The sequence below is a fragment of the Arvicola amphibius genome, chromosome 5, assembly GCF_903992535.2.
Source record: "Arvicola amphibius chromosome 5, mArvAmp1.2, whole genome shotgun sequence".
NCBI classification, from domain to species: domain Eukaryota; kingdom Metazoa; phylum Chordata; class Mammalia; order Rodentia; family Cricetidae; genus Arvicola; species Arvicola amphibius.
Window position 1 is genome coordinate 8,130,538 of NC_052051.1, and position 17,264 is coordinate 8,147,801.

The 17,264-nt window shown below is 45.9% G+C and overlaps 1 pseudogene; it reads right to left on the reverse strand.

The window, feature by feature from the left end:
• Positions 1 to 10,603: 10,603 nt before the first annotated feature.
• Positions 10,604 to 16,280, reverse strand: LOC119814338 (annotated as a pseudogene).
• Between the last annotated feature and the right edge of the window lie 984 nt (positions 16,281 to 17,264).

Consider the following 17,264-nt stretch of genomic DNA (forward strand, 5'->3'; position numbering starts at 1 on the left):
CTTAATATAAACATATTAGTTTAAGTTATAAGAGCTAGTCAAGCAAACCTAAGTGAAGGCCAAGCTTTCATAATTAATAAGTCTCCCTGTCATTTTTTGTGAGCTGGTGTCCCTAAGAAAAATCTGTCTACAATTTAGACTTTTGGAGATCAAAAAAAAAAAAAAAAAGGTTGCCAATGGGTGTGAAAGAGATTATTTTCTGGCTGACCAATATCCACATGTTTTAGTACCCAGACAGTAGTAACAAACGCTGTGTTTTTTAAATCCTCTCCATATAGACAAATGAATGTATTTTTCATAACTGCATCACAACAGTCCAAGGCAAAGACTTGTCAGATGGCCTGAGATGTCAGATTTGCAATGAGAAGTGCCAAGCGGGAGCAATGCTATGGCATGCTGATAAACAAGCCAACATAATACCATTTGCATGGTATCTGCATACTGGCAGTGCATAGATTATTCCCGAAATCAGCCAGGATAAATCCATCATGAGCCTGCATGGAATGGCTGTCTGTATGATGCCCTCAGATCTCCTCAGATTCGGTTAGGGATGGTTAGTGGATGGTTCTCCAGGCTCAGCACAAAGTCCCACTTCTGCTTCCATTCAGCAGCGTTGACATTTAAATCTGTCGCCAGCAGGGCAGCCTCATCCTGATGGCAAAATTTCTTGTGCTTTGAGTCCCAATTGCATATTTAATCATAAGAAGTGTTCATGGGAAAGCAGACAGAAAAATTGAACTACATTCAGTACGTCCAAGAGGGACAAGCAAAAATGTTTCCCCTTGGGGTTGGAGAGATGGCTCAGTAGTTTGAGTCATTCACAACTGCCTGCAACTACAGCTCCAGGGGATCTGATGCTCTCTTTGGGCCTTTGTAGGTACCCACATGCACACATATAGTCACACACACGCACACATGCACACACATACACACGAGTAAAAATAAAATAAATCTCTTCTTTTAATTTAGTGCCTCTTTGGAAATGAAATGAGCTGAAAACTTGGAACCAAATGTGTGTGTGTGTGTGTGTGTGTGTGTGTGTGGGTGAGAGAGAGAGAGAGAGAGAGAGAGAGAGAGAGAGAGCGAGAGAGAGAGAGAAAGGGAGAGGGGGCGGGAGGCGAGGGAGGAGGGAGGAGAGGAAGGAGGGAGGAAGGGAAGGGAGGAAAGGGAGGGGAAGGAGCAAAAGAATGGGAAAGTTAGAGCTCTGCACCCCTCGGTGCTGATTGCTTTTCCCGTTATTCTGTTATTTCATATTATTCAAGGCTGTGCACTGATAAAATTAAATTCAGGTAAAAGATACTTAAGCAGAGGCCATTTGTTTCCTCCATCTTCTCCCAACAGGCAAATTTACTAAAGTTTATAACTATCTAGAAAAATAATCAGGTTCTTAATGGAGACAGAGAGAGAGAGAGAGAGAGAGAGAGAGAGAGCTCCCTTAAATTGCAGGAATCCTGTCTCTTAGCTCTCTAAACCTAGTCCTTCAAAATGCCTGAGATCTAGAGTAGACCTGAGCTGGCACCAAAAAACACAATAATAATAAAAACATAAGTAAATCTGAAATGTTCCTCTAAGCCCAAATTAAACTGGCACCATCTCATTTTCCTGAGTTTGTGTTTATCCATTCATTTAGCCAACAGACCTTTATTGAGTCCTTTGCCAGGTACTGAGGGGATGGGAGTTAAAGCATGGGCCAAACCTACTGGACGAAGCTTATGTTTTAGAGAGAGGCAGGCTCCCTGCTTGGTACCAAATGGATGGCCCCTGAGTCAGCCTGTCTCGGAGACTCCTGCATGTCTGTGTCTATTGCTGTGCTATGCACAGCAGCTGCAGAACCTGCCTGGAAGTCCCCCACCCTCGTGCCTGCTGGACTTGGACAAAGGCTCTTGCTGTAGAGGAGATGGCATGGATGCCATGCAAACAGGAAAAACTGTCTTCCCTTTCTATAAAATGGGAAACTGTGATGCCACCCTTCTCATGGAGGACAGCATGTGTAACAAGAGAGGCATGGCCGTGGCCATGGTGATCTGTCCAAAACCCCACAATTTAATTACATTCCGTTTGATTATCTGCAAACAATGGTTCTAAATGGAGGAGAGAGAGAATACTATTTTTTGGAACACTCCAATACTTACCAATCCCTAACTCCCCTGTTTTCTTCCCCCACTGTGCAGTTATATTGGTCATATCTCTGTGATGTCTTTGCATTTAGTTTTGGAGTGAAATTACATAAATGGAAAATAAAGGGCCAGTGTGATAGCTCAGTGGATAAAGCTCCACACACGCACCATGGTGAGTGTCACACACACACACACACACACACACACACACACACACACACACACGTGCGCGCGTGTTAATTTATAAATGCAATAGAAAAAATTCAAAAACTCCATGTCCTTTTCGGAAAACAATAAATAGGAAAGGAGATGAAACAAAAACGGAAAGAAGTAAGTAACAATTGAAAGGAAATAGTAGAAAGGAAAGGAAACGGTGTTCACAGTATGATCCTGCCACTTTTGGGTCGGTATAGTTCATCATAGTTCATCTTAACCCAAACCTAGGTTGTTTCTTGCCATGAAAAACAAACAAGGGAAACGCTCTGTGAACCCCTGCTCAAGTCAGTCGCTCAGCGTCTAGCTATTTGTGTGGACGAAATCAACAAGATGAAGTGAAATAAAGGAAATGGAACGAGACAGACAGAGACAAGTGTGTCACCAGCCACCCTAGCGGTGATCTTACCTTGGCAGCAAAAGGGCAAATTCAATTATCTCATTCACTAGACAAAGACGATCCGCACCTGGAAATTACATATTTGCTGCTGCAGATCACAGTACAGCCAATCAAATCACACCCTTGATTTTATTATTAGCGAGGTTAAGCTTCAAAGCCCCAGATGCACCCCAACCACCACTCTGCACATCCTGCGGTCAGACTTCCCTGCGAATCTCATCAGACGCCTCCCAACGCCGCTGAAGAGCCGATAAACGGGGTTATGACACACTGCTCAAATCAGCGAAGTGTCTTTCATATATTTTTAAGTGGTTATTAATCTTGGAATTAGTTTAGAATACATTACCCTTCAAGGTAAATTAGATCAATGAGGAAAATGACTCGCATGTCCTGAATTGCCTTTTTTGATGTTTTCACATCCAGTTCACGGACCAAGAGTGCCAGGCAGGCACAGGACTCTGCCAGTCACCATTAATGATGAAGATCTCAAGTTGCGAGAAGGACCTTATTTTTGCCATGTCTATTTCTTCCTGGAAAGTAGCCAGGACATGAACAGGCATGGACATATCTTTACACCCTCAGTCTCGAGAAGATTTAACTATTATCGAGGAAAAATGACTTGTCTGGTCCCTGTCACTCTTGTTAGTGACATTTCAGAGCTCCCTGCTAATAGCTGTGGGATAGAAGAAAGCAAAAAGTGACAACTTTTAAGGGATCCAACATGGTTGCTCAGGTGCACATGTGGAGGACAGACGACAACGTGTGCACTCATCGCTATGTCACTGTGAAGGTCAGAGTTCAATGCTGTGCACTCATCACTATGGGGAGGTCAGAGGACAATAGGGATGAATGCACAGCGATGTCCTCTGGTGTTGAGCCTGGTGAGGTCGCCCAGGTTCGAACTCAGTTTCTCCACCCCCTGAGTGACCTCACCAAGCCCGACACCGGACATCTTAACTTGAACAGACACTTCAAAGTAAATCACAACATATTCTTCTCAAGACTTTTTTTTAATCCTCTTTCCTTCAAGACTCCAGGAGATAGATGAAATAAGAAGATGAGAGAGAGAGAGAGAGAGAGAGAGAGAGAGAAGAGAGAGAGACAGACAGAGAGACACAGAGACAAAGAGACAGAGACAGAGAGACTGAGAGAATATTTGACCATGATTGTTTTAAACAAGGAAAAAATAACTCTGGCTAGTGTTTCAGAGCAACACATGAAGCCAGCAAATTGCTACAAGATAAACTCAAGTGTTTTTTTAAGTTATATAAAATTTGGAAATTAAATCTTTGTTTTGAAAAATCTTCCGATACATTTAGTAATAAAAAAAGAGAACTGGAAAGAACCTGTGTTTATGAAGGATGAGTAACAGGTTAAAATTTCAAAGACTGTGGAGAGGGTTGGAAGCTGTAGGTCCAGAGCCTAACGCCAGCTTCTTTGGGACTGTCTTCTGCCCCCTAAACAGCTATTCCTTCACCCCTTCTGTGTCAGACCTAACACTCTGATAACCATAAAATCCTTGGAACATACTAATTTAACAAAACCCTATTCTCTGCCAACCAAGGGGCAAAGGACGCATCAGATAGCACTCAAGGCCCAGAGCTGAGGCCCCTGCACTTTGCAGGAGAGCCCATTTAATGCTCCCACCAATGGGTTTGAAAAGCATCTTGGTCTATGACTTTTCTTTGGTCTGTTGCTATAAAACCCTCATGAAACTGCTTGCCCCATGGACCATGGTATTTGGAAAGAACAAAAATGTAAGTCCCTGGGCCAGGATCCCTCGTATCAGCTCCAGGATAAACCATCTCTGGGTCTCTTTGAGGGGAGAGCTGTGAATTTGCGTGGACAATGGGATCTGTAAAATAAAGACCATCACAGAGCTCAAACAACAGTCACTAAACAGAAAGTTAAACATGAGCAGAATTACGGTAATGAAGGCAGGGATTCCTGCGGGAACTATTGCTACCTGCGCTCCTCCTGGCCAGGCTGAAGGAAGAAATCCTGTAATTACGGCATCCTATATGGAGCTTGGCATGAAAAAGAAACCTTTACTTTCTCCTTTGTCAAAAGTGAGGCAATGCCGAGTCCCCGAAACGAGAACAATGTGCAGAAACACATCTTAGATGAGTAAAATAACCCACGACTTCCCTTGTTCCTGCTTCCTTTCCAATTAGAGGCAGTCGGGAGCTGGCTCCTGTGGGGCCTTGTCTCACAGCGTAGAAGACAAATAATCCCTTAATGGTCTTGTTTCCCACACCAACACAGTGACTGACACAGCATACGGCAATTAAAAATGAAGGAGACATTTATTTGAGATAAATCATACTTTAATTGGCATTTTAAGTGAGGATGTGTTAAGCGCGATGTCACTGTGTGAGGGCAGACGGCACTCTTTAGGCAAAGCCTCGTGCTACTGTTGGTTGGTTGTTGGTACATCTGAGCCGGTAAAGAGGCCTTTATTTAACAATAACTGTCAGTATTTCATGCTTGAAAAGTATGTATCGTGATACCAGTGAGCCAGCTTCTGCCAGGTTCCTTCCTGCAGTGCTCAGGTGACGTTTCTCAATCAGGGCCCATGCTTCTGCTCTTTGGGGCCCCTCACAAGGGTCACTGGGGCCCTTCCTCTGCCTCTCTGCCTCCTTGTCTGAGACAGGGTCTCTCGCTGACCCTGGAGCTCATCTATTCAGTTAGGCTGCATGCCGGTAGAGCTCTGGAGATCTGCCTGAATTTACTCCACACCCCTGCCCTGGGGTTACAGCTCAGTAGCACCATGCCTGGTTTTTTATGTATGTGTTGGGGATCAAATTCAGGTCCATGTTTGTAGGACAATCACAGTGCCAACTGAGCTATCTCTCCAGTATCATGAGTCTTTTTGTTTTGGGGTTTTTTTTTGGGGGGGGGTGTTGTTGTTTAAAATAAAAAACAATCCTTTTATCAGATTTTGTTCCAGGCTGCCTTTGCATAGACTATGAAACAAAGGCCTTGGGACACAGAGTTGCTTACTAGGGGGCAGGAGGTAAATGGTTTCTTGACCAATAGAAGAAGGAAAATGTTTAGTTCTTGGCAATGTTTGGGCAGATTTGCTACTGACCTCTCTAAAAGCCTGGATTTCTCAGCTCAGGCTTCCTTAGCTGTGGCCTGCGTGCACACACACAAAACTGCACACACAAACAAATGCATGCACTCACACACATATCCAAATGTGCACACATGAGTACACACATACACACAAGTGCACACAGATACACACACACACACACACACACACACACACACACCCTGGGCAGCATCTAAATGTGCTGCTTCCCAGTCTTGCCAGGGACCCTGAGAAGAGACATTCATTACACACCCAAGAAGCTCTGGCGGCTCGTGCTGCCTGGGGTGCTCTGATTAGCAAAGGCCTCTTGTATCTGAACCAAGAGTTCTGTGGCTCCCACCAGCGTCTGGAGAGCAATAGCAGAGCATCCTGATCCCCAGCGCACTTTACAGACCAAAGGGTTCATTCCTGAGAGGTGACTCTCCTGCACCAAACAAATGAACATTGTCTCCTACTTAGAAACACTCCGGCCATGATCAGGATGCCCCCATCTATCACATATCAGTCTTCTAGCTAGGCCCTAAAAATTAGCTTGGAGGTGTTAGGATCTGAGATTACAGGACTGAAAAGAAGCAAGTGGAGGTGGGAAGAAAGGTGTGTGAGACACATATTGACTGGATCCTGTGACCCTGAGGTAATGGATCCTGTGACCCTGAGGTAATGAATCCTGTGACCCAAAGGTCATGGATCCTATGACCCTGAGGTCATGGATCCTGTGACCCTGGTTAATGGGTCCTGTGACCCTGAGGTAATGGATCCTGTGACCCTGAGTTAATGGATCCTGTGACCCTCAGGTAATGGATTCTGTGACCCTAAGGTAATAGATCCTGTGACCCTCAGGTAATGGATCCTGTGATTCTGAGGTAATGGATCCTGTGACCCTCAGGTAATGGATCCTGTGATTCTGAGGTAATGGATCCTGTGACCCTCAGGTAATGGATCCTGTGACCCTGGGGTTCTGGTTCATATATAAGCCTGGAATGAAAGGGAGACGCTCTGCTCAGTCTCCCACGCATGGGTTACAAATCCTGCTTCTCAGGGTGCTGTCTCTTCATCAGGCCATTTTTGCAGATTTATGTCCCTCAAGGTCATAAGGTCCTAAGCACAAGAGTGACTCCACTAATGAGTGTCCTCCCACTACAAGACTCTGCCCTAAGTCCCAAGGATCGTCACCAGCAACCTACTCAGCAACAGGTGGGTGTTGCTCCTCACGAACTTTGTCAAGCCACAGAAACAAATCTGACCTTTGAGACGGACCTTAGTCTATAAAGTACTTCAGGACTCCTCTTTGTTATAGATCCCAGATCCCTGACCTGCCCCTAACACCAGTGAAGGAGCCCCAGATCTCTTTAGTCCCAGGCTCTTGTGCTGAACAGAATAAGTAGGTATCACAGAGAAGCCTCTGGGAACTTTTCCTTTCAATCCAAAGCCCATTTGGAAGTGTGGCTCAAATTTTCTCTGCTGAGTTGATGGATCTTCACTGTGAACTTGGCTGGATTTAGAAGCAAGCAGAGGACACATCTTGAGAGTATCTTTGAAAGTGGTTTCAAGATTTTACTGAGGAAGACATGCCCTAAATGGGGGCTAGGATCCTGGGCAGGATACAATGGAGACAGGGAGCTGAGCATGAGCATTTATATCTCTCTGCTCCCTGACTGTGGATGCCATGTGACCCACTGCCTCATGTGCCTAAAGTGATCTCAGCACCACACCTTGCCCTCCAAGCTGGACAGTATCCCCAAACTGAACCAAAGTAAACCTTTCCTTTCTTAAGTTGTAAGCAAGCTTCCTGGCTTGCTTTCCATGCATGTGGGCTTCTGTTTATGTGTTTTCTTTCTGATCTTTGAGACAGGATCTCACTCTCCAGCTCTGGCTTGCCTGGAACTGGCTATGTGGACCAGGCTGGTTTCAAACTCACAGAGAACTGCCTGTTTCTCTAGTGCCAGGATTAGAGGTGTGTGCCAGCATGCTATGGTTTAAGCTGCTTCGGTCAAGTGTTGCCACTGCAATGAGAAGGTAACAACAACATGAGCAAAGAGATTCAACACACAATGGTTGCCAGCCAGAACTGTACCATCCATGTCACAGAGCGCTGAGAGAGAGGAGCCGCACAGCCCAGCACTGACGCCAGCACTTGGTAGAATGTCTCTATCTCCCCAAGCCCACAGTCTTGTCCCATTTTGCAATTGGCCATCTTTTCCTTGCAACAATCTGGAAAAATGACTCAAACTCAACCTTCTGATTGGCTCTGTCCCTTGGTTGTCAAGTACACACTACCAGCACCGCAATGATCTGGTACACACAGTGGACTGACAGGCCAAAACTGTCACTGAGCAGGTCCACTCTGCAGCCGCTGGCCGGATGGATCTTGGCCCTGATGTCACTACCCAGCAACAGATCACTCTGGACTTCACTCCCTTGCCTCGCAAAGGAAGACTAGACTCGTGTACTCAGTAGGCTAAAGGTCTCCACACCCAAAGTTGTTCCAAGTGGCATCAGAATCTTTCTTTAAGATTTATTTATTATGTATACAGTGTTCTGCCTGCATGTATGCCTGTCTGCCAGAATAGGGCACCAGATCTCATTATAGATGGTTGCTGGAAATTCCCATGTGGTTGCTGGGAATTGAACTCAGGACCTCTTAAGGAGCATGCAGTTCTCTTAACCTCTGAGCCATCTCTCTAAACCCAGCATCAGACTCTTAAAGAGCTGAAGAGATAGCTCAAACAGTAAAGGGCTTGCAGCACAAGCATGGGGACCTATGTTCCACCCCCAGAACCCATGCTTTCTTTAAAAAAAATGCAGGCACAGTGGCAGGGCATAGAGCCAAGATGATCCCTGGAATTCCTTGGCCAGACAACCTACCCTACTCGGCAAGCCAGGCCAGTAAGAGACCTTGACTCAAAAGACAAGTTGAAGTCTCTCTCTCTCTCTCTCTCTCTCTCTCTCTCTCTCTCTCTCTCTCACACACACACACACACACACACACACACACACACACACACACACGCACATGCGTGCACACACCCCTGACATACAGTATCACACCCAGCTTAAGCAGATATGCAGAGCCCTCAGATCCCCAGCAAATAACACATAATAACCCTGCCTTGTCATTAAGTTGTCGTGAGCAGAAGCAGAAGGAGCTGTGTTTTAACTGAGATGTAAAGGGTCGTCTTTGAGAGACCTCCACTCCAGGAGAAACCATCAGAGCTGCCTGCAGACTACCTGGAGTTCAAACCAGCTGCGAGACTGTGCCCCCGTCTCCACCGGCAGCAGCGTTTTCCTCCCCGTCCTCCCCTGCATGAAGCAATCTGAGCACTCTGTAATTAAGAAATCCACTAATTACAGCACAGGTCTGAGATGAGCGTGGCTGTGTTCCACTAGGGGCCTGTCAACTCCCCTGGAAGGAGGAACACGTTCAAGTGGGTGGGTCCTGACAGGCAGCTCGGCTGCTTCTCCCGAATGCCTCACCTCAAGGTGCAGAGACAGATTGTTCAGCTCTCAGGTAGAAGCCCTAGATGGTTTCCAGGTATAAAAATTGAAGAGGCTAGACAGCAGACGGTTTATTAGAAAAGGTAGTGTTACATGGATGGAGGTATTCAAATGAATAGTCCACAGCACTTGAGATTATACACGCATGAGCGACCACACAGGGGTATGCGTGTGAGTGTGTGTGTGTGTGTGTGTGTGTGTGTGTGTGTGTGTGTGTGTTTCTGGGGCTTGAACCTTAAGGCGTTCGTGCATGCTAGGCAAACACTCTACAACTGAACTGTAAGTCCAGCCCTCTTTTTCCAAATCTCAGTAAATTGCTCAGGCTAGCCTTGAACTCACTACGTAGTCTAGGAAGGCCTCCGCTGGGTAATGAACCTGTCTTCATCGTTTTTGAAAGCTCCTAGCTTCATATTTAGTGGTGCTTTTGTTTTCAGATGATGTCAACTTGCCAGTCAACGCTAACCATTGTCATACTTCCTTCGCCTGTCCTTCTCGGTCACCTGACTAGCAATTCAGTGTCACTTCAACGTCACTTCTTTTACTCTTTATTGTATTATCTTCTGCTTGCCCCTTGAGAACCAAGGCTCCCTTTCCCCCAGACTGCCACAACGAGGCTCCTTTTATGGAGTATTTTAGACAAACACCTCCGTAGAGATCTGCCTAATTGGGTCGTGTGGTCTTCAGGACTTCACAGATCACGTCTCTATGTTTTCACTAGAACTGTTTTTGTGGGGTTTTAAGAAAGATGCTCTGTCGGCAGAGGGCTATTGGCTGACTATAAATTACCAGATTTTCCCACTGAAAGCCTCTCTGGGCCGATCTACTCACAGCTATGGCGATCGCTGTGAAGGAAGGTTTGCTGTTTCTGTCGAGGAATTAGTGGAGCTGGGGAGGTTATTTACACAAGCTGTCCCATGCTTGACTATTTTTTTCATCTTTTAATTTTTTTTGAAAAATTCCTGACATTACATAACTAAACTGAAATGTATTAATACTCCACTCTTACATTTCCATGGCAAACAAAAATTCATGAGCCAAAAAAAAAAAAAACAAAAAAAGGAAAAGAAGGGAGAAGCTTATAAAACTAAATATGGACATCTCAGCGTAACTGCTGAACAGAGAGAATTAAAACACTTTCAATTAAAAAATTATGAGTGAATGAGAAAGTGTATAGAAACTGAAAATTTATAAACTGGAATCGCTGACTGTTCAGAAACTACACAGATGGATCATGGGTGGTGGTGAACAGCAGAAAGGGATTATGGATGAATCTGCACTGTTCTAGCTGCTCCCCACACCACCTGTCTCCAAGGAAAGCCTGACACTGGTTAGATACTGAGCCAGGCTGATGCTGGCAGCAGACCCAGTGATGGTGACCTGTCTATCAGTAGATCCTTCCACTGGGTTTGCAATTCTGATCTGCGCCCCAGACATCTGATGAATCTCATTGATTTGGGTGCCCTGACACCCAATTATACAGCCAACCAAATCATTTGGAATGATGAGTTCTTGAGAAGTAGTTTGAGCAGATGTATCCAAACCTGCCCAATAGCCTTTCACCTCTGGAGAGCTGGGTGCAATGCCACTGAATCCGGTGTTGCCATGGGTCATGGGAAAATGAGAGTGTCGCATTGCCAACAACTGGTGCAGCTTGGTCAAGTCTGGCTGGGGAATGGCATACTGTCCTTGAATGATATAGGCCTGGCCACCTGCACAGATAACTGGAGAACCAGAGGGCTTGGGCTGGTATGGGATGGCCACGCCCTTTGGGGGGGAGGGGGAATCCACCATGACCATGGAAATCTGTTTGACACACTCAGCGATGGATTGTAAAACGTCAACAGTAGTAATTGCCCGCTCAGTTGAGTTGGGGAGCACATCCCCTGGCACCTGGATCTGAGTTCCTGTTCTCGCTACTATTTCCTTGATCTCGCAACCCCCTTTTCCAATGAGAGAGCCACACTGACTAGGAGGGACCACGAGCCGTAAGGTAACTGGGGGGTCTGCTGGTAGCTGTGCTATTGGTCACAGAGCCACTTATGTCCTCTTCCAGTTTATCATGATCATAGCAAAGGCTTTGAAGATGGCTTTAGTCGGTCCAGCCAAAGTGGTAATTCTCTCAGGACAGTTCCCTTCTGAGAAGTGGATCCGTACACCACTCTTCTCGCGCATCTTCTTAACAGAGTCTCCTTTCTTTCCGATGATACCGCCAACTTCCTTTCCATGCATGAGTAGCCTGATAGTAAGAGTGACATTTAATCCACCTTCAATCGACTGTTTTAAAGAAGGAAAGATGTTTTTACAACAATATAATTAATGAAATCATTAGGAAGGATGTATCTACAGAGTGCTTGAAAGATGTGTTGTGCATTTCTCCTCGATGTCCATGTAGGGAATCTCAGATGCAGAGAACGTAAAGAAAGCAGCTGGGATTTAGAGGGTCTTGGAGCCGAGCTAGCCATTGCCGTTCCAAACTCTGGGCAACCCTGAGCTCAGAGTTCTGAGCTCCATTAGGGTGGGCAGGGTGGGGGGCAGGGGGACAGAGGGGCAGGGGCGGGGAGGATGGGGTGGAGGCAGCCTTTCTATGGCACCTGCTGTAGAACTAGAAAGATGTCAGGCTCCCAGTTTTCCTCATCTCAGAGGGAAACTGGTAATGTTCCTAGCTCCTCCATGGTTGAACAGAGAAGTCAAGAAACCTTAATTTGGTTCCTAGTTGGTATAATTCGTGTGTGTGTGTGTGTGTGTGTGTGTGTGTGTGTGTGTGTGTGTGAGAGAGAGAGAGAGAGAGAGAGAGAGAGGGAGGGAGAGAGAGACAGAGAGAGAGAGAGACCAAGAGAGAGAGACAGAGAGAGAGAGAAAAAAATTTAGTTTTCAACTACAACAGGATTTTTTATTTTATTTCATACTTAAAAAGAAAGGGAAGACATTGGAGAATGAGGGAACACTGAGCTCTCATTTTGAAATTATGCGTGTACCACATCGGAACTCTTTTGGGAATATCCTCTAGGAGTCCCTTCCACCCTCACAGAGCTGCTCAGAGTTCCACAGGTGAGGATGCATGGTGTGTGCTAAAGGTGGTCAGGACAGAGCTCCCATTCACAGCTTCTATGGCAGGGGATTCATCCCTTGGGGGTCCTTACACACAACCCCGAAGGCCACCAGCACACACTTTGAAAGGCAGCCACACAGCACTGAGAGTGTGCTTGCCCACAAACAGACTCGGAGGGGGGGAAGCTCAGTTCATTCAAACAATCAAATGGAGAACAGGCAGAGATGGACAGGAAGGAGCTCTGGAGAAGTCATCCAAGGTGCATTAGGAAATAAAGTCAACTCCAGCACGGGTCAGACGGACACTTGTCAACCTCTGCAATGTGAGTCCCTCGGTACAGATTAGCGACCTTCACGAGACAAAATGTCTAGCAACAAACACGCCATTGTCATACTGTCTGCCAACTAATTAAAAACTAATAAATACTGACCATGAAAAGAAGCATGAATAGTACACATCAAGGGGGAATAAATCAATAACACGGCTGACAGATGTTAGAGGTGAGCAGAGTGACGTCAGAACACTTCTTACATAACCACTGCTGATGCCCAAAAGGACATTGAAAGAACCGAGTAAGAAAGCTAGAAAATATGAGATTAAAAGAAAATACATTAGGGGCTGGCAGGATAGCTCTGTGGGTAAAGCTGTCTGCCACCAAACCAATGACCCGAGTTCAGTCTTAACCAGGAGCCAGTTCTCTTGTACTTTGAAGGTAATATTTCATTTTGTTTATTTTGTTTGCATTTGTTTATGGAAGTGGGCACAGATTGGGACAATATGCAGGAGTCACTTCTCCCTTTCTACCGTGTGGTTCTGAGGGATTGAACTCAGGTCAGCAGGCTTGGCAGCGAGAGCCTCCAACAGATGAGCTATCTCACCACCAGGCTTATTAGGAGCATCCCTGATTTGACGTGAATTCTGCTGCCAAGAATGATGAAGGCCAGGTTTAATGTGTTTTCCCCTTTGCTGTTAGGGCAGGCAATGTTTTGTGCAACACGCACGCATACACACATGTACAACACATTCACCTCACACACATGCATACATATACACATACACAATACACACACATATATATACAAGTGTACACATACACACATATATACATATACAGACACCTACACACACACCTGCACATACATACACATATACACACATACACAGACACACATACATGCACATACAGGCACACATATATACACACACATATATATACATATACACACATGGACACATACACAGACATATACTCACACATACACACATACATATGTATACCCACACACACACACCAAAACTCAGAGTGCGGTAAGTCCCACCCTCATTGAGTCTGCACAGCACTAGCTGACCTCTCTCCATGGGATGGGATCAGACCTCCGAGGAACAGCTGGGTAACTACCTGTACAAAGGACGTAAATGGTTGTGGGTGGCCTGACTTAACCAGTTCAGATCACTTCGTCTGCAGGATAGGCTCACATGGGAGACACATGAGGGTCTCAGCAGCATCTCAACAAATTCACGATCATCAGGGGCAGGGCCTGAAGCTGGGCTGGGAGTGGGGTTCAGTTAGCAGAGCGCTTGCCTGGTGTACAGGAAGCCCTGGGTTGGACGCCCAACATTGCGTAAATGAGGCATCGCTGCACACCTGTCCTTCCTGCGCTCATGAGGCAGAGGCCCAAAGGATCCAGTTATTCTCAGCTGCATAGCAAGTTGGAGGGCAGCCTGAGGCTTTGGAGCCTATATCAATAGAATCAAAAGCAAAATATAATGAAATGTATCGAAGGTGAACAGGAAAGAGCTCTGTTACACAAAATAATCCAGGGCAGCAAGATGTCTGGAATACAGGAGACTTGGCAAAGACTCTCCATAAGATGACTCCCTGACAGGTCCTCTGTACTCAGAGCAATCACTGGGGTCAAGAAAAGCTCTGAGCAGTTCTTGGGAATCCACAGAAGTTTGGAGGACTTTTTATTTTTTTATCCATCTTTTCTATTGATGGCTTTTAACCACAAGCCTGATTATACTTCCCTCATAAAAGAAAGGTCACCTTGGTCCATTGTGGTGCCCTGGATTTCCCTCCCACAGCTTTGCCGCCTTCAGTTTAATCTCTGCAACCCCTGAGCTTGACCCTTCCAACAGCAGGTTATGCGCATAGCTCTCCTGCCTCCCAAACATCTGGCCATTAACCCCACACTGCCATCCCTTAATTCCCACAGGGCAGATGTTGGCAATTAGCGCTTCTCAGGTTCAGACCTCCAAAAGGCCTCCTGCTGCGATCTTTCTGTAAATAGCTTCAGCTAGCTATCAAAACTGATGATATAAGTAAGGACTTGGGGGACAAACACGGCAATCTCTCCAGACTCCCAGTGGGCATATTCAGAGACACCCCTCCCCGGTGAATATTTGAAACTGCCTATAGTAGCCAACCTTACATATAACTAGGGATTCTTTGTCTATGTATATCACAGATAACTATGAAAGAGTTCAATTTATTTTCTAGACACAGGAATCTTAGGCCATCCTCTTTAGGTCACTCTTAAGAGGCCAGATGACACAGTCATAAGAAATCAGGTCACACAGCCTTACAGAAAGTAATAGAAGGAAAATCACAACGAACTAACATCTTAATCGACAAAAACATTTGGGAATCTATTAATCAAAAGTTAAATCATCAGATAGCATCTGAGGCTCTAAGAGAGATTCCCCCATTTTTCTGTAACCATCTCCCTGATGGGTGGGTACCAATGTATTTATGACTTCCTTCATTTTGTTATAAGCTCCCTGAAAATGCTTCCACATCAGAGATGTGGAACCCGGGGTGACCCATGGCCATAGTCATTCAAATTTGGCCCCAGAATAATCCATTTCCCTTTCACTTTGAGATGTAAGCTGTGTTTTGGTTTTTGTTGTTGTTGTTGTTGTTGTTTTGTGTGTGTGTGTGTGTGTGTGTATACATTAATAGACAGAGGTTTGAAACCATTAGAACCAGGAAGAACCACTGTAGGCATGCATTGGGCCCAGAGCTGGGAGGCTGGAGTCTCCTTCTCTCTCTAAAGGTCTCATTGCTGTTCTCTCCCATCAGGACAGTGTGAGCTGACACGGTGCCTACATTATGAGGCGGTGTGCAGCGCGTGGCGCAGGCCCAGGACACAGCGCCAAGCTTCCTCAGAGGGTCACTTGAATGCAAGCACAGCCATAAGGTGGACACTGATCTGATAAGCAGGGTGACTGATAGCTAACGCGCAGGGACCACAGTCCTTGAGGACATAAACAAAGGGGTGACTCCCTCCCAGGCAGGATGGGGCAGGGTGAGCTGAGATTTCGCTATGTCACTCAAGACAGCATGCCACTGAAAACCTAAATGAAACTGTTTACTTTTAGAATTTGCCATGTAACTTTTTTGGACTGCAGTGAACTGTGGGTAGCTGAACCCAGAGGAAAAGTTAAACCGAAGATAAGTTAGGACCACTATGTTCCCGAGAGCAGTGTTTCCTGACTGTGACAGACACAGCCTGGAGTCCAGCCTGATGGCACATCCTTGGGGTAGGATGCATCTTTCTGAAGCAGGTGGGACAGTCTGTTGGGGCAGCTGGCCCAATCCCTGCGTTCAGGGGCGTGGCTGCTCCAGCGGGGTAGCATTGCCCTTTAAATAGGATTGGGGGCCGGAAGGCAGGCCCGTTCTTGGCGCTCGCCCGCGCTCTCCTTCTGCTCCGTTGGACCCTCGGTTCTGTGAGTTCCCTTATCTCCCTTTGTATTAAAATTGAGTAATTATAAAAGGACTATTTTTGGTTATTTCCAATCTTCGCCGCATCAACAGTCCACACACCTACTCACCTCCTCGTCTCTTTCACCTCCTCCATGGGCATGCTCCCTGGGGCTGGCACCTATGTGCTCCAGCACAAGCTCCATCCTTTCAGAGCATAGCAACTGGAGGAGAATTCAAGGAAGACAACCATTGGCTGTACAGAATGAGATTTCATAGGGCGAGAACAGCACATAGGCTGCCCTCCTGATGACGGGGACTCTCTGCAACCTCTTTGTGCCCCAAGTTTCTGGTCAAGAAAATAAGTCATTAAGAATATCAGCAGGCTAGAGAGATGGCTCAGTGCTTAAGAGCACTGGCTCCTTTCCCAGAGAACCAGGGTTCGATTCCCAACATCCACATTGTGGCTCACAACTGCCTGTAATTCCAGTTCTGGGGATTTAAAGCCCTCTTCTGACTTCTGTGAGCACTGCATATACATGGTGCACAGACATCAAATAATGTGAATAAATCTATTAAACTTTTTTTTAATGCCATAAAATAAGGGCTGGTAAGAAGGCTCAGTGGGTAAAGGCATTTGCTGCCAAGCCTGACAACCTGAGTTTGATTATTCCCCAGGATACATACAGTAGAAGGAGAGACCAGGTCACAGTCCTCAAAGTTGTCCTTGGCCTCCATATGCATGCATGCCATGGCACAAAAGCACCTCTCTCTCTCTCTCTCTCTCTCTCTCTCTCTCTCTCTCTCTCTCTCTCTCCTTCCCTACCTTTTCCTCTCCCCCCCTCTCTCTCTATGTAAATAAAAGTAATGAAAAAGAATACAAAATAAACAAAACGATATGCCCTACAGAGAGCTAAAAGAAATAGAAACCCACGGGGCCATGGGCATCATGGGCACGGTGGCCCTTGCCTACTACAGTCTAGCACTCGGGAAGGAGAGGCAAGAGAATCAGGAGTTCAAGAGCAGCCTCTGATACATACTGAGTTTGAGGCTGGCTTGGGCTACATGAGATTGAGCTCAAAAACTTGGTAAAATAAAAGCCTAAAGTCAAGAAAACAGAATCAGGAAGCTTAGCAGCTGGATAGAAGGTTGGCGCATCATTAAAGGGTCCAAAAATGCATGGTTTAAAT